Source organism: Anomaloglossus baeobatrachus, chromosome 5 (genome assembly GCF_048569485.1).
Source record: "Anomaloglossus baeobatrachus isolate aAnoBae1 chromosome 5, aAnoBae1.hap1, whole genome shotgun sequence".
In the NCBI taxonomy this organism is placed as follows: domain Eukaryota; kingdom Metazoa; phylum Chordata; class Amphibia; order Anura; family Aromobatidae; genus Anomaloglossus; species Anomaloglossus baeobatrachus.
In genome coordinates, this window is record NC_134357.1 from 348229333 (window position 1) to 348254092 (window position 24760).

Genomic DNA, 24760 nt, shown 5'->3' on the forward strand with positions numbered 1-24760 from the left:
GTGCTAGATTTTTATACCTTCCCTACGATGGATGTCAGAGTGGATAGTGCTTAAAGGGAACCTGTCAGGTGCAATATGCACCTGTAACCACGAGCAGTTCTGGGTGTATATTGCTAATCCCTGCCTAACCATCCCTGTATACACTAGCATAGATATAAGAATTATTCTTACCGATAATTCGGTTTCTAGGACCTTCCACGACAGCATAGGAGGTTGTCTCTCCACGCCCTAATTGGGACAGGAAGTTCAAGAGGTTTAAAAGGACCCTCCCACCTCCCACAGCCAGTGTCTTACAAAGAATCCATAGCATATGAGAAGTATCACACATTCAGGAATACATGAATACAAAGGGGAGGGAATTACCTGCTGTCGTGGAAGGTCCTAGAAACCGAATTATCGGTAAGAATAATTCTTATTTCTCTAGTCCCTTCCACGACAGCATAGGAGGAATACCAAAGAATGGATACCTAGGGGGGGGGACCACAGCCTGCAGGACCCTCCTGCCAAAGGCCAAATCCCTGTTGGAATCCAGATCCAACCGATAATGCTTCGTGAACGTATGGAGCGAAGACCACGTAGCCGCCTTGCAGATCTGCTCAGGGGAGGCCCCTGCCCGTTCAGCCCAGGAGACAGAGGTAGCCCTGGTGGAGTGCGCCGTGAATCCAGTAGGTGGAGAGAGATGCTGAGCGAGGTAGGCATCTCTAATCGCCCGCACAATCCAGTTGGCGACGGTACTCTTAGCCACCTTCTTGCCCTTATTGCGGCCAAAGGGCTGGATGAACAGGTTAGAATCAAGGCGCCAAGAAGCAGTAACCTCCAGGTAGTGCAACACTATCCGACGGACATCCAAAGAATGAAACACTTACTCACCCGGAGTCCGAGGATTCTGACAGAAGGAAGGCAGGACGATGGACTGAGAACGGTGAAAATCCGAAACCACCTTGGGAAGGAAGGAAGGGTCCAGCTGAAAAACAATGCTGTCATCTCTGATGGTCAGGTAAGGTTCCCTAATAGACAAAGCCTGAAGTTCTCAGACTCTGCGAGCAGACGTAATAGCCACAAAAAAAGCCGTCTTGTGAGAAAGAGAGCGAATGTTACAAGAGCACAGAGGTTCAAATGGTGACTGAGATAGTCCGGTAAGGACCACATTGAGATCCCAGCGAGGCGTCAGGACCCTCTGACGTGGACAGAGTCTACTAGCGGACACAAAGAACCGACGGATCCAACGATGATCTGCCAGAGCTGTGTCAAAGACTGCACTGAGGGCTGACACCTGAACCTTCAGGGTGCTAGGCCGAAGGCCTAAGTCCAATCCACTCTGGAGGAAGTCCAGAATCTGCGCAATATTAGGCCGAAGTGGGTCAGGAGGCCGAGAACCACACCAGGAGGAAAATCTCTTCCAGATTTTGTTGTAAATACTATTAGTCACAGGTTTACGGTTCTTCTGTAGGGTAGCCACAACTTTGTCAGAAAGCCCTTGGGCCTTCAGTGCCCGGGCCTCAGAAGCCAGGCAGCCAAGTTGAGGTTCTGGGGAGTCGGATGGAAAAAAAAAAAAAATCGGACCCTGTGACAGTAAGCTGGGGTCCGAACCTAAGAGGACTGGGCCGTCGATTCCTAGCGTCATGACCAGGCTGTACCAACTCCTCCGGGGCCACAGCGGGGCTACCAGTATAGTTGGGACCCCCTCGTCTCTGATCTTCCTCAGGGCCCTTGCGAGAAGAGGAAGAGGGGGGGGGGACGCGTAAGCGAGGCGAAAGGACCACTTGTGGCAGAAAGCGTCTACCCCTAATGCCTCGTCCCGTGGGTTCAGGGAGAAATATGTTGCGACCTTGCGATTCCCTGCCGAAGCAAAGAGGTCCACCTCTGGAGTACCCCACCTTGCCACCAGAGAGCAGAACACCGCCTGATCCAGACTCCATTCCCCCGGATGAACATCCCGACGACTCAGGAAATCCGCCTGAAGATTTAGGGAGCCCTTCAGATGGACCGCAGAAAGGGAGAGCAGAGATTGTTCCGCCCATTGAAAGATTCGGGAGGACACTGACTTCAGGGCGCCTGAGCGTGTACTGCCCTGATGGCGGAGATGTGCCACTGTTGTGACATTGTCTGAATACACCAGGACGGGAGAGTCCCGGACGAGGTCCTGAGCCGCAAGGAGGGCTTCCCTGACTGCCCTGAGCTCCCGGTAGTTGGAGGATTGGGAGCTGACGTAAGGACTCCAGACCCCTTGAAATGGGGAGTTTGCCACCATTGCCCCCCATCCTCGTAGGCTGGCATCCGTGGTCAGTGTAACCAGGGGTGTCTGAGTCCAGGCAACCCCCACCTGCAGGTTGGCGGGACGCAGCCACCAGAGAAGGGATGAGGAGACGGACCCCGAGAGGCGAAACAGTCTGTTTAGGGATGATGGGAGTCTGTCCCAATGTGCCAGGATATGATCCTGGAGACACCGAGAATGGGCCCGAGCCCACCTGACTGAGGGAATGCAGGACGTCATGGAACCCAGAGCTGACATAGCCGCTCGAAGCGTCGGGCGAGCCTGCCTGCGAAGCTTTGATATTTTGGCTAACAGAGCTACCCTGTGGCCCTCTGGGAGAAAAGATGCCTGTCTGTCGGAGTCCAGCAGCACTCCGAGAAACTGCCGAGTGGAGGAGGGGGTTAACTGTGATTTTTTGAGATTGGGAATCCATCCCAGGGACCGAAGGATTCCCAAAGACCTTTCCACATGGCTCCGAAGGGTTGGAGCAGATGGAGCCATGAGAAGTCGTCCAAATATGGAACCAGACAGATACCCTGCAATCTTATGAAGGCGACCACCTCTGCCATGATCTTTGAAAAGATCCTTGGAGCCGAGGAGATCCCGAAGGGAAGTACATTGAATTGGAAATGAAGCACTTCCTCCCCGTGTAGCACCGCAAACCTGAGGTATTGCCGGTGCCCTGGATGGACGGGTACATGGAAGTAGGCGTCTTTCAGATCTATAGAGGCCATCTGGTGGTGTAGACCTATCAGGGGAATAGCTGATTTTACTGACTCCATCTTGAACCGCCGGTACCTGACCTGACGGTTTAGACGTTTTAAATTGATAATTATTCTGACGTCGCCCGACGGCTTCTTGACAAGGAAGAGGCGGGAGTAGTGTCCTACACCTTCTTCCTGACTCGGGACTGGGGAAACGACTCCCGAGTGTATGAGCTCTATAATCTTTGTGTACAACAGAGCCTGTGAAACCTGCGACGCCAGAGCAGTGACTCGGAGACCCGGACGAGGGGGGGAGAGGAATTCTATGAGGAGACCTTCCGAGACTATCTTCAGAACCCATTGGCAAGTGGTTATGGACCGCCACTGGGGAAGAAACACCGAGAGTCGTCCCCCCACCCGGGCCGAGTCACTGTTTGTCCTGCTGAGGACGTTGTTGATGGGGAGGGATGAGGATGTTTCTCCCTCTACCCTTGGGATAGCTCCACCTGCCAGCCTTCCCTTTCCCTCTGGGCTGGGAGGCCTGAGGCATCGAGGGACGAAAGGACCGCTTCCTGTTGGGTCTAGGATCGGGCAAGGCCTTACGATCGGTCGCCTTGTCCAGAATATCATCCAGGGCAGGCCCAAACACCAAATCCCCTTTAAACGGAAGGGAGCAAAGCCTCATTTTGGAGGTGGAGTCTCCGCTCCAGGCCTTAAGCCAGAGGGCACGTCTGGCAGAGTTAGAAAGAACCGAGGTCCTGGCTGCCAGGCGGACAGATTCCACCGAGGTATCTGCCAAAAAACTGGTAGCCTTCCTAAGCAAGGGAAGGGATTCCAGTAATTCCTCCCTAGGGGTCCCCTGGGAAATATGAGCCTCCAACTGATCTAACCACCTAATTAGGGACCTGGATACACAGGTGGAGGCAATGTTAGCCTGAATAGAAGAAGACGATGCCTCCCAGGACCGCTTCATCAGGCCTTCTACCTTCCTATCCATCTGATCCTTCAGTTGGGAAGTATCTTCAAAGGGAAGAGCCGTTTGCTTAGCTACCCTAGCCACCTGAACGTCCACTCTTGGGACCTCCCAATGTAATCCAGAAGGTTCCAGAGGAAACCGGCGTCTAGGGTCACTCCGTACCCGCCTCTCAGGAAATTCCCATTCTTGAGAGACAATATCCAAAATATTGGCATGAACTGGGAATCCTAACTGTCTATTGTAACGTGTACATGTATTCTGTATGTATCCCCCTCATGTACAGCACCATGGAATCAATGGTGCTCTATAAATAAACAATAATAATAATAATAATAATAATAATAACTGTTTGACTGACTTCAGGCCAGCAAACATTTCGTCCTGGATTGAGGGAAGAGACTGCACTTCCTCTAATCCCATAGTGCTCCGAACTGCCCCAATAAGATCCCCCAAATCTTCTGAGGGAAACAGAAAGGACTGGTCAGACCCCCCAGAGGGAAATCCTTCATCAGGACCCTCAGAGGTGGAATCAGCGTCCTCCTGATCAGGTGGGGTCGACTGGAGTCTCCTCTTTTTTGGAGGAGAGGGTCCAGGAGCAGGGCCAGGAGCAGGGCCAGGAGCAGGAAGGGAGGCCAGTGAGGCCCTAATCTCCTGTTTCATCATGGACCACAACTCGTCTATCAGGGACGGTTGTTCGGCCCTAATAATCTGGTCTGTACATTGCTGGCAAAGCTTTTTATCCCATATTGCAGGGAGCTTCTTTATACAGATAGGACATTTTTTAATTTTTTCCATTCTGTCAGGTCTATCAGGTTTATCGGACTTGTCAGCCTTTTCTGACTTCTCAGGCTTCTCTGACTTTTCATTTCTGTCAGTTTTCTTGGTGGCCTTGTCCTCCTAGAAAACACAGACCAGAGAGCCATAAATCATCTGACTGAGACCTATGTCCGAGGGACCATTCCCCTCCATACTTACAGTAGCAGGGGGCACACTGGGTTCTGCAGATGCAGCTGCAGCGGAAGACATGACAGGGAGCACGGTTGCTTACCATGATCTGACGTCTTCGCGGCAGCCCTTATGAAAAAGGGCCTGCCCCCCCAGTGACGGTAAACGTTCCCCGCCTCCCGCATCCGGTCCTGGACAGGCCGTGTCACCGTCGGCGTGTCCTCCACGCTGCCTCCGCAAACCGGAAGCGCTCGACCGGAAGTCCGCAAGACCGGAAGTCCCGCCCCCGGGAGCACTTCCGGATCGCTCCGGCAGCGTGCATGCAGGAAGCGGCCGGCGGCTCAGGGAGGACGCCGGCCGGGGAGCTCAACAGCCTGCATCACCCCTAAGGAGGCTCCGGAAGGCTGGAGCAGCGGTCCCCCACAGCGTGAGGGAACAGCAAGGGAGGAGCGGTGAAGGCCCGACCGATGCTGTCCGGCTTAAGGTAACAGGGGAAGAGAAAAAAGAAAAAAGAAAAAATATTATACTGTAGTTCGCCGGCCACCACAGCATAGGAGAAAAATAAAAACCTCTCCATGCCCCATGGGGACAGGAAAGACACTGGCTGTGGGAGGTGGGAGGGTCCTTTTAAAACCTCTTGAACTTCCTGTCCCAATTAGGGCGTGGAGAGACAACCTCCTATGCTGTCGTGGAAGGGACTAGAGAAAAATAGATCTTTAGACACAGTATTTCTAAAGATCTTTTACCATATGCTGATGAGCGAAGAGAGTAGTCCTCTGAGCGTTAGTTCCTCGGCCAGTCACCCCCATTAGCATGTTAGTACACCCCTGTGTGCGTGCTAACATGCTAATGAATACGCAGCATCACAGGATGATCTCACTCACTTCACCGCCATCGTGTCCGACGGGGGATTTCGGCTCAGTGCGCATGACCCCGGAGTTTAAAGGGAACCTGTCACCAGAATTTTCGCAATTAAACTAAAAGAATCCCCTTCTGCAGCTCCTGGGCTGCGTTCGATAAAGGTTCATTTTCCTACTGGCCCCCCTTTCAGACCTAAATAACAACTTTATAAAATCTTACCTTTTGCTATGGTAATGAGGTTTTCTGGCCCCGTCGGTGGACTGTATTTCGTCTGTTATCCCCTCCTGCCGCTGTTCGCCGTCCCCCAGTGTTCATTTACATAGATGAAGCCGCCGCCCTCATGTTCCGCAGTGCTCCGGGAGTCTCGCGCATGCGCAGTGGCACTATCGCGGGACTGAGCACGGTTTTCAAATTGCTGGTGATGTTATTGTGCAGGCGCGAGATTATGGGCGGCGCTGTGAATGTCATCACCAGAGTCATCCAAGTACCCGCCCATAATCTTGCGCCTGCGCAAGGGGATAACAGACCAAATACAGCCCGTCCACGGGGCCAGCAAACCTCATTACCATAGCAAAAGGTAATATTTTATAAAGTTGTTATTTAGGTCTGAAAGGGGGGCCAGTAGAAAGATGAACCTTTATAGAATGTAGCCCAAGAGCTGCAGAAGGGGATTCTTTTAGTTTAATAGCGAAAATTCTGGCGACAGGTTCCCTTTAAGTCATGCGCACTACTTCAGTTTGATGCCAGGACACTTACACCCGGCTTCATAGTGCGCATGGCCCAAACTCCAGGGTCATGCGCACTGAGCCGAAATCCAGTGTCGGACGCGATGGCAGCGGAGAGGTGAGAGATCATCCTCTGACTGTGTGCATTCATTAGCATGTTAGCACGCCTACAGGGGCATACTAACATGCTAATGGGGGCGACTAGCAAGGGGAACTGATGCCCAGGGGACTAGTCCATGCGCTCATTAGCATACAGTAAAAGATCTTTAGAAATCCTTTTCCATAGATCTCTATCTATGCTAGTGTATACAGGGACGGTTAGGCATGGATTAGCAATATACACCAAGAACTGCTCATGGTTCTGGGTGCATATTGGATATGACAGGTTCCTTTTAAAGGGAATTTGTCAGCAGATTTTTGTTACTTCACCTGAATCAGCATGATGTAGGCATAGAGACCCTGGATCCAATGGTGTATCACATAGTTTGCTGGGTGCCGCAGTTCTGACAGGAGTTTTAGATTTAGCAATGCACCAGAGCTCAGAACGTTTCCTTAGGCTCTGTGCCCACGTGTGCGTATTGCGTGCGATTGCGCTGCGTATTGCACTGCAGCTTAATTGCATGCGTCCTGCGTCCCCAGCACAATCCATGCGCACGTTGCGTTTTAGAACACAGTGATTTGCGTGCTGCCAAATCACTGCGTTCTAAAAAGCAACATGTCACTTATTCCGTGCGCTTTGGATGCAGCCCCCGCTCTGTCTATGGTGGGGGCTGCATCCAGAGCGCATGAAATCGGCTTTTTCACTGCATTCATTACGCTGTGTTTCTGCAGCGATTTGAAGCGCACGTGCTGTTCAAATCACTGCAGAAATTTCTGCAGGGACACAATGCAATGTGGGCACATAGACAATATAGAGCCTGGTGTGGGTAAGGCTATGGACAGTGGGCTAATATCTCATTTGCATATTATTATTGAGCATATGAGTAAAAACATTAATTTCTTAAGACTACAGCAAGAGATTAAAACGTAAATCCATTGATACCTTTCTATGTTGTAAAATAGCTTGTAAAATCATAACCATCCAAAAAACAATAGGAGACCCTGCATGACTAAAGTATAGAATTTTGTATTACCATGGAGACTTCTACAACCTTCCCTTGATGTGGCCGCATTATTTGAGCAGCTTTTTGTCTTTTACCATAGCAGTATGACAGCGTGATTTGTGGCCAGACTTGTATTGGGGTTTTTCGCTAACTTTACACTGCACGGTTAGCACAGATCTTGGAATTACCCTAAAATACACAGTGACAGGCTACCAACAAATAAACCTATACGTTACGATTCTTTCAGAAGATCCTGGTATTTTTATGCCAGTATCCTGGAATAAAAAGCTTTCAACATTGTGACGCAACTCAAGGATGTGCTAAAACGTAGCAACTTTTGGTTGTCTGATGCCCACTTTGTCAGCACTGTGGTGGGGGAGGGGCACAGCCACACATCAAATTCATGGTTTGTAGCAGGGTGCACACCACTCATCTGACGCTCCTGACGCCAACACACCTCCTCAAGACCGGCGTGAACAATGGCCTATAACTATTTTCTGGTCAACACAACTGTATAAGGGCTTGTTTTATGTGGAACAAGTTGTAGTTTCAAATAACACCATTTATTTAAACCATATAAATACTGAAAAACTGAATTAATCTTTCCAGCTGTCAGTATCAGGGACACAGCCATCATTATGGGATAGAGAAGTGACTGATCCACATTGTCACCACCCCTATGACTGGAAGCTAAGAACGTTGCTGGGAAGAATAAAGTTAATTTCCTCCCAGTAGTGGGGCTCTTAGTGCGGGCATCAAACAGCTTCAGAATGCTATTTACCTGCAGATTACAAGATAGGGTAGAGAGGGGGTTAATGCCGCGCATCAGCCGAATGAAGACGTATATTGTTGATGAAGATGAGTATTCTTTTATTTTATAGGTCTACGCGTTTTTAGGTGAAAAACTCTTCCTCAGGACCAGTGCATCAACAACAAGTCTTGTTGTTGATGCACTGGTCCTGAGGAAGAGTTTTTCACCTCAAAACGCGTAGACCTATAAAATAAAAGAATACTCATCTTCATCAACAATATACGTCTTCATTCGGCTGATGCGCGGCATTAACCCCCTCTCTACCCTATCTTGTATGCTCATCCACATGGGGCTGCAGCAGACGCCATTATCTCATGCGCACTAGTGGTTGTGACTGTCACAACTGATCCAGGTGAGTGTATATTTTTCAGGTATACCCCACCAATCATTTTGGTGTTACACTATCAGCGCTCCTTATTTTCAGATCTATATTTACCTGCAGATTAACAGTTTGGGGTTTATTAACCGACAAGTTCTTAAGTTTATACTGCCAGTTTATATGGAGAGAAGGTATGCACACCAGTGACTATGTAAGGGGAATACATGAAATAGCAGAAACTGCTGTGTGAATACTGACATGAAAAATTCAATAGCTATATGTAAGAGTGAAAATGTGAAAATGGAATCTGCATTACTGCCATGAACATATGAATCAAGAGAAATTTAGCTACTGAATTGATCAATGCAATAGAGCCCCAACACTACGCCAAAGTATTTCTCTACGTTGGGGTCCCTAGCTTGTGTGTGTCCTCTCATGCAGTTAAAAAACTTACCGTGTATGGGAAGCTGAGACCCAGGCTATTTATGCGTATAATGTGGACTGGCAATAGGTGTGGTGGGGCCGGGTTCACAAACGAACTGCATGAGAGGACACACAAGCTAGGGACCCCAACGTAGAGAAATACTTTGGCGTAGTGTTGGGGTTCTGTTGCATTGATCAATTCAGTAGCTAAATTTCTCTTGATTCATATGTTCATGGCAGTAATGCAGATTCCATTTTTCATATTTTCATTCTTACATACAGCTATTGGATTTTTCATGTCAGTATTCACACAGCAATTTCTGCTTTTCACATATTCCCCTTACATAGTCACTGGTGTGCATACCTTCTCTCCATATAGTGTACATTTTTTAGCTTTTTGCACCCAGTTCAGACTCAGAATGGTGTTCCAGACGTTAATTCTTGATATACTGTCAGTTTAGGCTGAGAAGTGGACAGAATCCAAACTCATTTCGACCCCTACCTATTGGGAATCCAAGGTCCCTGAGTGTGTTCAGATAAATACACAAGTGCAGCTGCTAGGATGTGGGGAGAGCAAGTCCAAAAACTGGACAATGGTACAGATTTAATAATAAAAATTAAAGTAGCAAGCCTAATTACATTTCTATTAGCAAAATATCAAAATAATCATGTTTCACCCTAACAATCTCTGCTGGTCTTGCAAACGCTTCCTTGGTCACCCAGTCCAGTAATGAACTGGCGAGTCAACGTCAGTAGATCACTGTAACGTCCACACCACTGAGATCACCGCTGCGGCCAGCGATTGGCTGCAGCGATTAGATGTGGAGTCAGTCATCACTATGGTCTAGTAAACAGACAGCGGGCACCCAGAAGAGTGATTATATAGCAGGGGATGGCTAACTCAATATAATATATATACACAAATACACATGGAAAATGCAAACAGATAAAAGACAGGATAGGAAGCAGCATCTGCTTTAATTGGTAAAAACAAACAGGCGTTTTTAGGGAATCCGTCAGCAGGATTTCACTCCCAGAACTATTTTTTTGTGCATGTAGCTCTAAGGCTATGTGCTCACGTTGCGTACAAGCCCTGCAGAAATTTCTGCAGCGATCTGAAGAGCACATGTGCGCTTTAGATCGCTGCAGAAATGTCCGTAGTGAGCGCCGATTCCATGCGCTCTGCCTGCAGCTCCTGCCATAGACAGAGCAGGAGCTGCCGGCAAAGCGCAGGAAAGAAGTGACATGTCACTTCTTTTTACGCAGCGCTTCGGCAGTAGCCGAAGCGCTGCGCTCTTAAACGCCACGTGCGCACGGCCCCTGCACAATCTCCATAGACTGTGCAGGGGACGCAGGACGCATGCAGTTACGCTGCGCTACAAAGCGCAGCGTAACTGCATGTTTTTACGCAACGTGCGCACATAGCCTAAGAAAAGTCCAGTAATACCTTTACATGGCCTGTTCTTTCCTCAATTACTGAGAAATTGAGCATTTGAACGGATATGTAAAGAATATATTTCTAGAACATGTCTGTCACTCCAGCTCTATTCCCCTTCCAGATCTGCCTTCTCCTTAACTGATGTCTCCTTTGCTAAACGTCACTCAGCCTACAGGCTGTCAGTCAAGAAATTGGAGGAGACGCATGGAGCTGGGGTGACAGAGGCTTCCGATCTAAACATAGTTCTTCAGCCTCATGTATTCAAAATACTGATTTCTGAGGAAATGCCTGGCTGTTAAAAGGTTGCTGGACTCGTCTTTTAAAGAGCTATATATGTGCATAAAAATTGTTTTGGGGTGTTAAATCTGGCTGATGGGTTCCCTTTAATAATATTCTTAAAGGAGTTGTCTGGTCTTTGGCTAAAAGTCTACAGTCCCTCTATGGGCAGACTGCAGAATCCTCACAGTGCGCACTGCATGCTGTCGGAGACCGGCTGAAGCACAGCCCTCTGTGGTTTCTATTGCGGCCCAGCCTTTTCCCTAGAGCAGCAGATTCTGTAGCAGTGAGTGGCCTCCAGCTCTCCCTGTTGATAGCAGCTCACTTGGCTGTACAGGGACCTGACCTGCTGGCCATCAGTTGATTTCGGGTGCGGCCTAAGGCTATGTGCACACGTTGCGTAAATACATGCAGTTACGCTGCACTTTGTAGCGCAGCGTAACTGCATGCGTCCTGCGTCCCCTGCACAGTCTATGGAGATTGTGCAGGGGCCGTGCGCACGTGGCGTCTTCGGGCAGCAGCCGAAGCGCTGCGCTCTAAGCGCTGCGTTCTAAGAAGTGACATGTCACTTCTTCCTTTCGCTTTGCCGGCAGCCCCTGCTCTGTCTATGGCAGGAGCTGCAGGCAGAGTGCACGGAATCGGCTTTTTTTTTTCCTCTACAGACATTTTCTGCAGCGATTTGAAGCGCACGTGTGCTCTTCAGATCGCTGCAGAAATTTCTGCAGGGCTAGTACGCAACGTGCGCACATAGCCTAATTGTGAGAAAGATTGACCAGATGGGATACAGCTAGCCAAATTTTGTGGCATTATCAGGAATTCACAGGTGAACGGAATTTATAGAAATCCATGAACCATCCACACAAACAATCCTATTATTCACAGGTATAGAACAGCAGACAGCCAGGTATGTTTGCAACAAACCTGGATATGGTCACATGATGCGAAATTACAGTGTGCTAATTACAAAAAAATAAATAATAAAAAGTGCTTGTAAACTGCAAATTTCACCCTTTGCATTATAAAAAGTAAAATGCACAAGTCAATTTTAGGCTGTGGAGATTTCTCAGCATCTACATGAGATTTCATATTATTATTATTATTATTATTGTTTATTTATAGAGCACCATTGATTCCATGGTGCTGTACATGAGGGGGTTACATACAGAATACATGTACACGTTACAATAGACAGACTAGCACAGGGGGAAGAGGGCCCTGCCCTTGCGGGCTTACATCCTAAAGGATTTTGGGGAGGAGACAGTAGGTGGGGTGTAGGTGGGGCGGCAGCTCCGCACGGTGGTGGGGCGGCAGCTCCGCACGGTGGTGGGGCGGCAGCTCCGCACGGTGGTGGGGCGGCAGCTCCGCACGGTGGTGGGGCGGCAGCTCCGCACGGTGGTGGGGCGGCAGCTCCGCACGGTGGTGAAGCAGTGAGGTCATTGAAGGTTATAGGCATTTCTGAACAGATGAGTCTTTAGGTTCCGTTTGAAGCTTGCGAGTGTAGTAGATAGTCTGACGTGTTGAGGCAGTGAGTTCCAGGAGACTGGGGATGCTCGGGAGAAGTCTTGGAGTCGGTTGCATGAGGAGCGAATGAGAGAGGAGGATAGAAGGAGATCTTGGGAGGACCGGAGGTTACGTTTTGGAGTGTAGCGAGAGATTAGTTCAGAGATATATGGAGGAGACAGATTATGGATAGCTTTGTAGGTCAGTGTTAGTAATTTGAATTGGATACGGTGGAAGATTGGGAGCCAGTGGAGGGACTTGCAGAGAGGAGACGCGGGGTGGTATTGAGGAGAGAGGTGGATCAGTCGGGCAGCAGAGTTAAGGATGGACTGGAGAGGGGCAAGTGTGTTAGCAGGGAGACCACAGAGGAGGATGTTGCAGTAGTCGATGCGGGAGATTATGAGGGCGTGCACTAGAATTTTTGTAGATTGGGGATTGAGAAAAGGGCGGATTCTGGAGATATTTCATATCATATTCAATACAATATACACCAGAGGCCAAAAGTGCATACCCCAAAAGAAAAATAAATAGAATAGTATAGTCTATTTATGCTAATTTTAAGTCTTTTCCAGCATCTACTACTGAAGGGGTAAATGGTTAACGGGCCTTTTCACTAATGAGCTATTTTCGAAATACTCGGATTCACAATACGCTTAACAAGCACTGTCTAATACTTGCGTATTTGATCTGAATAGTGTGTGCAATGCAAGTCAATGAGGAATACTCGCAATGTAACGAGTAACCCGAATTCCGCACTATTCACTACTCGCACGAATAGTACAGCATTCAGGTTACTCGTTACATTGTGAGTATTCCCCACTGACTTGCATTGCACACACTATTCGGAATGAGTACGCGAGTATTAGACAGTACTCGTTAAGAGTATTGTGAATCAGAGTATTTCGAGACTCGCTCATCATTACTTTTCACCAATTTCATCATGATAAACTGGCCATATCATGGAATAGCGGCCGCAGAACTGCATCATTTTTATATATTTCTCCAATCTACTGTGGATGTATTAGCTTATAATGTTTAAATTCTAATTTCCCGTCCATCCAAGAGGGCGTCATGCAGACGACTATTCTCAGCCCGAGAATCAGATGGCACGTCGCATTCAAGTCTATGGGTTTCTCCAACTCCAAGAAATACAGATCCTACTCTAATCAGACTAACATAAAAAAGACAGTTTCTCGGATGGGAAAAAATACAGTCATGTGAACCAAACCTAAGACCTCCTTCACAGGTCTGTATAAAACACATACGTGAAAAATAGTACTGGTGACATCAGTGTACGGTCAGTGTGTCTGTTTTTACCAGTGTGTCATTCCTGTTTTTACCGGTAAAGAAAGAATTAAATGATAAAGCTTCTCCTAAACTTCGCAATGTTAAACACGGACAGCACACTGATGCCATCCGTGTTATACAAGGACCCATGTCATCTGTGTTACCAGTACAAACCGGATATGTCTCCGTGTGGTTTGCATGAACACAAAACCCATGAAAAAACACGAATAAGTGAATAGCCCCATAGGTAAGCATGGGTACATGTGATATCCGTGGAAAAAAAAACACCAGATGTCACACATAATATATACATGGATGTATGAAGGAGGCCCAAGTCAAGACTCAGAACGGTGCTCAAAAGACAGAAGTTCTACAGAAACCTCTGTGTGAATCAACTAGTCAGATTTCAGCTCCTGTGGGTCAGAGGGGAACTGGAGCGGTGCTAGAAACCAGGAAAACCGGCGACTGGTAAATGTTTCAAAACACTTCTACATCATTACATGCTGTACATAACTAAGATGGTAAAGACGTCTCGTCAAAACGTATAAAGTTGCAACAAAGGAGGTGTTCGGAGAGGACCATGAGCGTCAGACCTCATCTTTCCATGCCCATCCACAAGGGTCACCCACACTGGCTAGCCCTTTTAGGCTAGTTTCACACTTGCGTTGAACGGTATCCGTTGCATTGCGTTGTGTAACGGATGCAACGGATGTGTTGCATATAGTGGCACAACGGATGCTGCAAAACAACGCAATTCGTTTTGGGGTTTTTTTTTTGTTTTTTTACAGTTTTACCAGCGGCAGATTATTGTGAACGATCAGCTGATCGCTCCCTGCAGCCGGCCGCCGGGTGATCAGCTGATCGCTCCCTGCAGCCGGCCGCCGGGTGATCAGCTGATCGCTCCCTGCAGCCGGCCGCCGGGTGATCAGCTGATCGCTCCCTGCAGCCGGCCGCCGGGTGATCAGCTGATCGCTCCCTGCAGCCGGCCGCCGGGTGATCAGCTGATCGCTCCCTGCAGCCGGCCGCCGGGTGATCAGCTGAGCGCTCCCTGCAGCCGGCCGCCGGGTGATCAGCTGAGCGCTCCCTGCAGCCGGCCGCCGGGTGATCAGCTGAGCGCTGTAACTTGCCGGCGCCCGGGCATGCCGGCGGGCGCTCAGCTGAGCGCTGTGACTTGCAGGCGGCCGGGCATACTGGCGGCCGGTCGCTCAGCTGAGCGCTGTCGCTTGCCGACGGCCAGGCGCTCAGCTGAACGTTCGGCCAGCGCAAGCCAAAATAAAGTTTGATTTAAAAAAAAAAAAGGAGCACGCGCAGTGAAATCCAGAGGATTCCGCTGCTCAAAATAACGTTACATGCTGCGTTCCTCCCGCTGGGCGGAAGCAACGGAGCGTCGCCCAGCGGAAGCAACGCAGGTCCTTTTGGTACAATCCGTCACCCATACAAGTCTATGGGAAACAGCGGAATCCGTTAACGGATTCCGCTGTTTTCCAAAAGGGCGGATTGTAACCGAAGGAAATAAACGCAAGTGTGAAAGTACCCTTAGACAAAAGTGACACACTCGATATGGAAATGGTTTTTGGGGCATTTTACAGATGCTTGAGACTTCGAATAGAAGAGGTAAAGTCACACGTGATTCGCATACTTGTCGGCACGTGCCGAGCACTCATCCAGCTTCTTTCAGAGAACTTTATTCGGCAAGTGACCGTAAGTATGTATATTGCATACGTGGGTCCCATGAATGCCCACCTGCACAGGGGACAGCAGGAATCATGACAGCGGGCACAGTATGGCAGGCTGCAGTCAGGTGGAGGGACGGCAGAATATTCTTACATCTGAAAACCCCTTGAAATCTTTCATCTCCATTCTCGATCTAACCTACGACCTGCGTAGTCTCGAAAGCTCGCTATTATTCCCATCTCTTCAGTTAGCCGTATCAACCACTGAGGACTTCAGGTTTTTTTAAACAATTTTTTACCTACGAGTTGGAAACATTTCCTTGACGCCATAAACACAGCGAGCGCACAACCTAACCCGACCCTACGACAACTGTAAGATCACATTCAATCTGGAGGCTCCTCACTAATCCGGACACCATGTCAGGTCTGCCAGGAGACACCATGATGCTGGACTTGGGTCTCTACAATGGAACAGAAGCAATAGTGTGAACAGAGCCGCAATCCATTGCAGAAGAGAGGGGGGTCTTGGCTGGTGAGTGCTCCCTCAGTAGGGGCAGCACGCTACACTCAGCTAGGGGGCACACTGGAGGGGGGGGCGGGGAGGAAGCCACACTCCGTATTGGCCACACCAAGGAGAGGGGGTCAGCATGCCACACTCAGTAGTGGGCACACGGGGGAAGGGGGGGGGGATGTGAAACAAGCCACACTCCGTAGTGGGCACACCGAGGGGGGCAGCAGGCCATACAGAGTAGTGGGCACACCGAGAGGAAGGGGGGGGGGGGGGGTTCAGCAAGCTATACACAGTAGTGGGCACACAGAGAGGGGGTGGGGCACGCTACACAGTAGTGGGCACACGGGGGAGGGGGCGGCACTGCACATCTGGATCTGCCTCCTCCCAGGACATCGCAGCCTCGGCCGCACCGACACCTCCATGCGACAATCGGCCTGCGTCACAGCCCTGCTACATCCTGTATGAGGCGACCAGACGGCTGCAGTCAGCGCTGCCTCTGCCGCGACAGTCGTTATTAGCACAGTAATCTACGTGGTGATCATTAACCCGTCACACACCACGACACAGAGGGGGAACGTGTCTGGGGCAGCATGGACTATAGCTTTAAAGGGACCTGATAAAGAACGATTAGTTACGCCCTCTGCGTCTATAGGACAGGACACCTGTCAATCAGCGCTGAGTGCTCTGTGATTGGCTCGGCAGTGTCTCCATCAGCAGCAGGCAGAAAGAGGGAGACCGGCGCTTTGGTGTCGCCCCCTCCTTTACCCCATTACTCTACAGCTCCCCGATCACTAATCGCACGATCTTTATCGGAGAGGCTCTGAGCGATTATCATCACCGACTCTCTCAGAAAACATACAGCAGCATCGGCTGCCCAGCCCACTCATGGACACTCGTGTCAACGTCATGTGTGGGGAGCAGACAGTATGGGAGTGTAGCTGTTACCTGTGTGCAGCTCAGGCCGGTGACATCCTCCTTCGTCTCGGAGAGCTGCTGATGTATTTCCCAGCCGCGGTGACGTTGGGACGCTGTGCGCTGCGCCACTTAGTGAAGAATAAATCCTAGTTCTCTGTTCAGCACATTCAGCGCCTCCTTCTCTTTAACACTGCGCGGCATGGCCTGTGCGCGCTCCCGAGCTGCGCTGAGGAGACGGGGCCGCGCACAAGGCGAGCACTAGGCGCCGGCCGGGAGGGGGCGTGCCCCGCGGACTGGTCTGAGTGATAGGGCGCACATTGGGCGGGGAGTCTCGCTCCCGCCTGCCTCCAGTGACGCCCTGTGGGCGGGATGGTCACGTGACCTGCGCTTTGGCGCGCATTTTTCTTCCTCAGAGCGTGGCGTAGTTGTGAGGCAGCCTGGTGCTGCTGAGTCATGTTGTGAGGCGCTGACTGCTGAGGAGATGGCCTGATTATAGTCATGTGGTAAAATGTTCTCACCATGTATTCACCGCACGGCTCACATTCACATATATTAAGAGTGGTTCCTTCATGACTTGCTTCAGAGCCCAGCAGCAAAACGGGATTTGAACATATGTGTGACGGGGACCATTGACTATGATGGTGCAGATGGGGGAGCCGTGTGGTCTGTCATGTACCATTTTCGGTCGTACATGCCTACTGGTGGCGGACACCCAGACGGAGTAGTAGTAGACAGTAACTAGGTGTCTTCTGAACATTACACCATACACACACAATAAAGTGCCATACTGGCACTATCAGGCTGATTCTCTACATACCTGTAATGGTCAGCTCGAATGTTTAGGCTTTGAAATTCAAGAAAGTAAAGTGTATAAAATCGGCAGCTTCTTGAGTGACAGCAGCTGAGGATCAGATAATATCTGGGGGGAATTCATAGTTATCCCCTCCCCCTGTAAGAATAAGTATTATACAATCAATGTAATTTTTCTCTTCCAGGACCTGTGGTGAGGTCATACCCATGTGACCAGAAGGTGTTACATGCCATTTTTGTCCACCTTCTACAGGTTGGATGGAGCTGAGGTGGCATGGGGGCATTGCAAAATCCCCCTCATCAAATTCAAGTGGCAATGCTCTTTATGTCATAAATCTTACTACAATCCACATTCTGAACTAATATTTGTGGCAATAGATATCCCATTGTCAGGCTTTCCTTTTCCATTAAGGCCCCCTTCACACGTCAGTGATTCTGGTACGTATGGGCTTTTTTTATACGTACCAGAATCACTGACATACGCAGACCCATTCTAATCAATAGGTCTGCTCACACATCAGTGATTTTTCACTTAAAGTGTCTCCGTGCAGCGTGTCTGTGATTCTGCACGGAGACACGTTCGTTTTTTTCTGGCATCACTGATTATCCACGGACCACACTATGGTGTGATCCGTGAAACACGTACCAGAAAAACACTGACATATAAAATAATAAACATTTTCAACTCCCCTTTCCAGCGACGCGCTATGCAGCCTCCGCGCTCTGCAGCTCCTGCCCGGCTCATGAATATTCATGAAAGCAGGAACAGCCGACCAGGAAGTAGCTGCAGAGAGCAGTGGGCGGATGCTGCAGAGCCAAGGAGTTAAGCACCATGGACAGCAGGAGCGAAGGCAGGTGAGTAATTTCTATTTGCGATCACGGATTGCACATGGACAACCCACGTGTGCCATGAATCACGGAGGCACATGTGCATGTTTTACACGTCAGTGAAGAACGTCAGTATTTTTCACTGACGTGTGAAGGGGGCCTAAGAGGCATGCATTTTGCAAATGAATCCAGGAGTGTCTGGCTACAGCACGGCCCCATATCATGTTATTGATGCATTTCATCTGATAACATAAAGTGTAGTAACAATGTTTTTTTTCTATCATGTTTCTGCTGCAAAAAGTGAATTACAAACTACATAAAGAACTGCAGAAGAACACGTTTTGACAAGATTTCCACACTGAAAATGCATTAAAGAATTGACATGTTGCTTATTTAATGTAAATTGAAAAACACGCAGAATCAAATCTGACGTTCACTAGACATAGCTATATGCAGCCTATATTCCTGACATAGACCTATTCTCATCTCAATAACAAGGCCACAAGCTACATCACCAGGTCTTCCCTGAGGACCCTCGCAGTAGATGTTCTGGTTACTACTTAGGCCGCTTTCACACATCAGGCTTTTCGCCTGTTTGCCGGATATGGCGCACGCCAGTACACTGTATACAGAACAAGGTCAGCGCCGCAACTTCCGGGTCACATGCTCCGGTCACATGACAGCATGTGACCGTCACTTGTTGCACTGCCATTGTACTGTATACACTGTACTGGCGTGCGCTGTATCCGGAAAACCGGCGAAAAGCCGGATGTGTGAAAGCGGCCTTAGAGCGAAGAGAACTCTGTTGATGTGTTACCTCAGGGGTGGGGAACCTTTTTTCTGCCGGGGGCCATTTGGAAATTTCTACCAACTGTCAGGGGCTGCACAAAATTATCAGGTTGAAAATTACCCTAATATATTTCTTAAAGCAATTAATAAACTCACCCCTACACCCCTATTGTGGTGACTGGAGTTGCTTCTATTTGGTGCGGATGTGATTTTCGGTGATATTGATCATGTTGCTTCTCACAACTGCTTTTCCAGGTTTGTCTCGGTCAGGAGCACAGTCAACATATTGGTCAATCATATATACTGCTCAAAAAAAATAAAGGGAACACAACACAATGGTATTTTAGTGTTCCCTTTATTTTTTTGAGCAGTATACATTACTAGGGGAGACACTGGAGGCACATACATCACAGGAGGGGTTGGGGTATATATACATCACAGGAGGGGCTGGGGACATACATCACAGGAGAGACTGGGGGCATATATACATCACAGGAGATGCTGAGGGTATATATACATCACAGGAGGGGCTGGGGGCATATATACATCACAGGAGGGGCTGGGGGCATATATACATCACAGGAGGGCGTGGGGGCATATATACATCACAGGAGGGCGTGGGGGCATATATACATCACAGGAGGGCGTGGGGGCATATATACATCACAGGAGGGCGTGGGGGCATTTATACATCACAGGAGGGACTGGGGGTATATATACATCACAGGAGGGGCTGTGGACAAATATACATCACAGGAGGGGCAGGGGGCATATATACATCACAGGAGGGGCAGGGGGCATATATACATCACAGGAGGGGCAGGGGGCATATATACATCACAGGAGGGGCAGGGGCATATATACATCGCAGGAGGGGCTGGGGGCATATATACATCGCAGGAGGGGCTGGGGGCATATATACATCGCAGGAGGGGCTGGGGGCATATATACATCGCAGGAGGGGCTGGGGGCATATATACATCGCAGGAGGGGCTGGGGGCATATATACATCACAGGAGGGACTGGGGCATATATGCATCACAGGAAGGGTGGGGACATATACACATCACAGCAGGAGCTGAGGACATATACACATCAAAGGAGGGGCTGGAGACGTACACATCACAGGAGGGGCTGGGGCATAGACACATCACAGGACGGGTTGGGGCTTGGACATCACTGGGGGGAACAGAAAGCACTGGCAGCGACACGGTCAGCACTAGAGGGACACAAACAGAACTGGGGGACACGGACAGGATTGAGGGGGCAAGACCGCACTGGTGGGGATGGCACACAGCACTGGGATGGGGATGGCACACAGCACTGGGATGGGGGCGCATAGCACTGGTTGGCATTCACAGTACTAGGGGGTACACAGCACTGGGTGTTGGGCTCACAGCACTGGGTGGCAGGAAGCTCACAGTAGCGGAAGGCAGGAGTTACACAGCATCATGGGAGGCAGGAGGCTCACAGCATCGTGGGAGGCAGGAGTCAAACAGCACCGCGGGAGGTAGGAGGCTCACAACTCTGCCGGAGGCATGTACAAAAGGGAGGCTGGTAAACCTGATGCTCCTCTTCTTCTCTGGGACGGGAGCGCAGCACATCTCACGCTTACCCCGCCCACAAAGTACGTCCTCACCATGCTAGCACAGACCAGAAGGCTGAGAATCTAATATTATGCACGCCACACTTGGTGATTTAAAGGGCCAGCAGACAAGACAGCAGCTGCTGCCCGAGTTCTGTGGTCCCCGGGAATGTGCCCAGGGGCTGCATATGGCCCGCGGGCCGGAGGTTCCCCACCCCTGTCTTACCTTCTCTGCTTGCCACTGTACTCAAGCAGATCAAGGCATTCCATCCATAGGCAGACATATCAGTGCAGATGCATAGGGGCCCAAGATTTAAACAGGCCATTTTTCACCTCCAAAGCAGCAAGGAGCTTCTGTCATAGTTTTTGCACAGTGACCCTTTTCTGTCTGTGTCTGCCATTGATCCCGAGTAGTCATAAGCAAACTCAAATTGTAAAGTTCGGAGTTCGTACCGGACACCTAATTTCTGTGTCTCAAATACCGGCTTCCCAGGGAAGTCATTGTTCAAGTTCGGTTTTTGGATGCTGAACAGTAATTTTTTTGATTATTACTAAGGGCTGGGGAAGGCAGGGAAAGCAGTGAAATGTTAGAAAACAGGGCTCAAATGAATGGGAACAGTAAAAAACAGCTATTAACATTTGTCAGGTACTGACTAGAACTCCGATCAGAGCCACGACTTAGCACTGCAGTAAGTGTTGAGCCACAGCTCTGATGTAAGCCGTAATACCCGGCAAATGTTAATACTAGTTTTCTAGATTGTGAAGAAAAATAGTGAAATAGGGTCTTAACTGGTAACACCAATAGGAAAGAATGTAGGAACACTCACCTATAGGGGTTGTGAAAGTCACAACTCCTATAATAGTGTAACCACATTGTGAAAATAGCTGCAGCCCCAAAGAATTAGAATTAGTAGTTGTCAGGAGAGACAGGTATCAGAGGATCAGGGACAGGATAATCAATCCTTCACTAATATTTGTCCTGAGGATATTTCAAACAATCAATTATCCTGTCACTGATATTTCTCCTGAGGAAGGGGGCTCTGACCCCTGAAACGCGTAGACCTGTATCTTCTTTGTTAATAAAAGACATGGATTAACAATTTCCGCATCTTGGATCTGGTGATAAGCGTGGCATGATACCCATCCCTCCTGACAACTACTAATACCAGTTTTTTAACATTTCTTCGACTTTCTTGCTATCTACAGCCTTAATAATTTAGAAAACAAATGAAATGGGGTCCCCCTCTCTATTTTGATAACCAGCGCAGGTAAAGCAGCGTTTGCAGGCTGGAAAGGGCCAAATAACCATTGCTATTCCCACCCTGATAATACCAGCCCCCATCTGTCAGCTTTACCTTGGCAAGTTATAAAAAATAAAGTGGACACCACTTTTTAAATAAATAATTTTTTAAAAAACCATGTGGGGTCCCTCTTATTTATAATAAGCAACCAAAGTAAAGCTGACCGCTGGGGGCTGCTATTATCAGGGAGGCAAGAGCCATGGATATTGGCACCTTGCCAGCCAGATATCGGGCCCCAGCTGCTGCTTTAGCTTTGGATGGTTCGCCAAATAGATGGGGACCGTATGTCATTTAAAAACTACAATACTTTGACTGACTTCAACCAATCACAGATGCCAATATAGAGGGTGGGTGGGGGAAACAGTGACTATTCATTTGTTTAAACAGCGGGGGACGTGTTTAGCAGTCTGACTGTAACCAATCACAGATACTGGCACAAAGGCTGGGCAGGGAAAAAATTGAATATTCATTTTGTGTAACCTTAGAACGCATACCTGGGGCCTCGCAGGCCTGCTAGGTTACTTGTTTTCTATGGTAGATTTCTATGGTTGCGCGTTCTAGGGTTAAACATCAGGCAATTGCAGCAGTCTGACAATTATGTTCTCTTCGGGGAAAAGCGATATGTCTAACTGGCCAGTTCTAATCCCATTTGCTTCCTTTTGCAGCCCCCTAGCCCTTACTACAACCATTTTACAGCACTTAAGTTCAGTTTTCCATTGACGTATATGGGGTTCAGTTTTGAGTACCGGTACCCAGACCGAATTTTGAACTAAAATCTGTTCAAACTAAAACATCCATGGGTTCATTCATCCCTAATCCTGAGTGTTCTGGGCATGGTACTTCAACCTTATCCAATTTTATCCCAGGCGCTTTATGGTCCCTTCCTACTCATTAAGACCATCCCAACTTTATCTCAGCTGTAATTAATGGTGTGACTGTTGAAGCCAAGGTTGTAAGATCTAAAGCCCCCATCACACATAGCGATGTCGTTGGCGAGATCGCTGAAATGTCACGGGTTTTGTAACGCAACAGCGACCTCGCTAGCGACCTCGCTATGTGTGACACATAGCAGCGACCGTCCCCCAGCTGCGATATGGCTGATCGTACCTGAACGTCCTGGTTCACTTTTTGATGGTTTGTGTCCCACTGGGCAGCAAGCATCGCTGTGCTTTTGCTTTGTCTTTTCAACGCCCGTCAGAATAGCTGCTGTGTGACAGGGTCTCAACGACTGCCGAGGATCGTGTATCATTGCTGCGTCGTTACTTAGATCTGCCTGTTTGACAGCTCACTAGCGACCATGTAGCGACGTACCAGCGATTCTGACCAGGTCATATCGTTGTCGGAATCGCTGGAACATCCCTACGTGTAACGGGACCTTAAGACTCTGTCCCACTCTGTCTCACGGTGGTCGCTTAAGCCCGAGGTCCCCCTGTGGTCCAGTGGCTCCACTTTAGCTCGCCACTTCTCCATCTCCAGCGGTAAGTGTTACAGTTTGATCAGGCCATGGACTCCGCTGATTCCGGTCATCCGCCTCTGCCTGAAATATATCAAGAGATGTCACGGATGCGGGAACAACAAAGTCAGATTGTACCCCATCTACGGTCTGTGAATATCTGCTTGAACGCTCCAGCTCCCGCTCCGCTGGTATCCATACCTCGTCCTGCAGCATCACTTCACTTTGATGGTGACCCCAAGCAATGTCGGGGTTTAATTAACCAGTGCACCCAGCACTTTGAACCGCTGGCCCACCAGTTTTCTTCAGACCGGTCCAAGGTGGCGTTCCTAATTTTGCACTTTGATGGAGAAGCTCTTGTGTGGGTCAATCCCCTATGGGAAAGAAACAACCAACCCAATTACTGCTGATATTCTGGAATTCCTGCAGGCCTTCTTAAGTGTCTTTGATGAGACGGGCCGTGTCGTGTCTGCTGCGACTTCTCTTCACAGCTGTGCTAAGGAGTCCAGTCAGTGGGTCAATATGTGGTTCAATTCTGTACCCTCTCGTCTCAACTTGGATGGAATAATCAGGCTTCGGTCCCCGCTTTTTGGTAAGGTTTATCCTGGAGGATCAAGGACGAACTGGCCGGTCACGACATTCCCGTTTCTCTGGCTGATCTTTTCTACTTAGCCACATGGGTAGATCGCAGGTTCCAGGAACGATCCAAGGAAGTTGCCCGTGAAAGAAGGACTACATGTTTGGCTCCGGCCTTTCAAAAACCGTTAGCCCCTCGAGCTTCAGCTTCCACCCCAGTTCCTGAGTCCATGCAAGAAGATGACATCAAGATGGGGGAACAGCAGCAAGACCATCACTGTGCCCTGGGATTGTGTTTCTACTGTGGAGGAGCAGAGCACTTTATCCAGGCCTGTCGCTTAAGACCTGAACACTCTTATCTTGGCTTAGTAGGAGGGGTCTCCCTCAGCGAAAGCAATTCCTCTTTCCCTTTGGTTTTGTCTGTGTCCATTTCGTATAAAGGAATAGCGTTCTCTGAAATGGCTCATCTGGACTGGTTCTGTGGGAAATTTCATTCAATTAGCTTTGGTGGAGCATCTCCAGAATCCCATCCGATGCCTTCGGAGTCCATTGACAGTGTTGTATGTGGAAGAAAGGCTCCTGTCTGAACCCATACATTTCATCTGTGGAACTGCGTGTGGGAGACATGCATTCGGAGAAGATTTCCTACCTTGTTCCTTCCGATTCCTCTTGTCCCTTTCTTCCAGGTCTGCCTTGG

The 24760-nt window shown here is 49.1% G+C and overlaps 1 protein-coding gene across 5 annotated transcripts in view; it reads right to left on the reverse strand.

The window, feature by feature from the left end:
- PHF20 (PHD finger protein 20) overlaps window positions 1-17029 on the reverse strand; it is a 188686-nt gene extending 171657 nt beyond the window's left edge. For 2 of the 5 annotated variants that reach the window (XM_075349891.1, XM_075349889.1), the window contains exon 1: window positions 16752-17029. The gene's annotated coding sequence lies outside the window, so the exon portion shown is untranslated. The remainder of the gene's footprint in view (window positions 1-16751) is intronic. The other 3 variants (XM_075349890.1, XM_075349887.1, XM_075349892.1) reach the window with 2 other exon arrangements.
- Between the last annotated feature and the right edge of the window lie 7731 nt (window positions 17030-24760).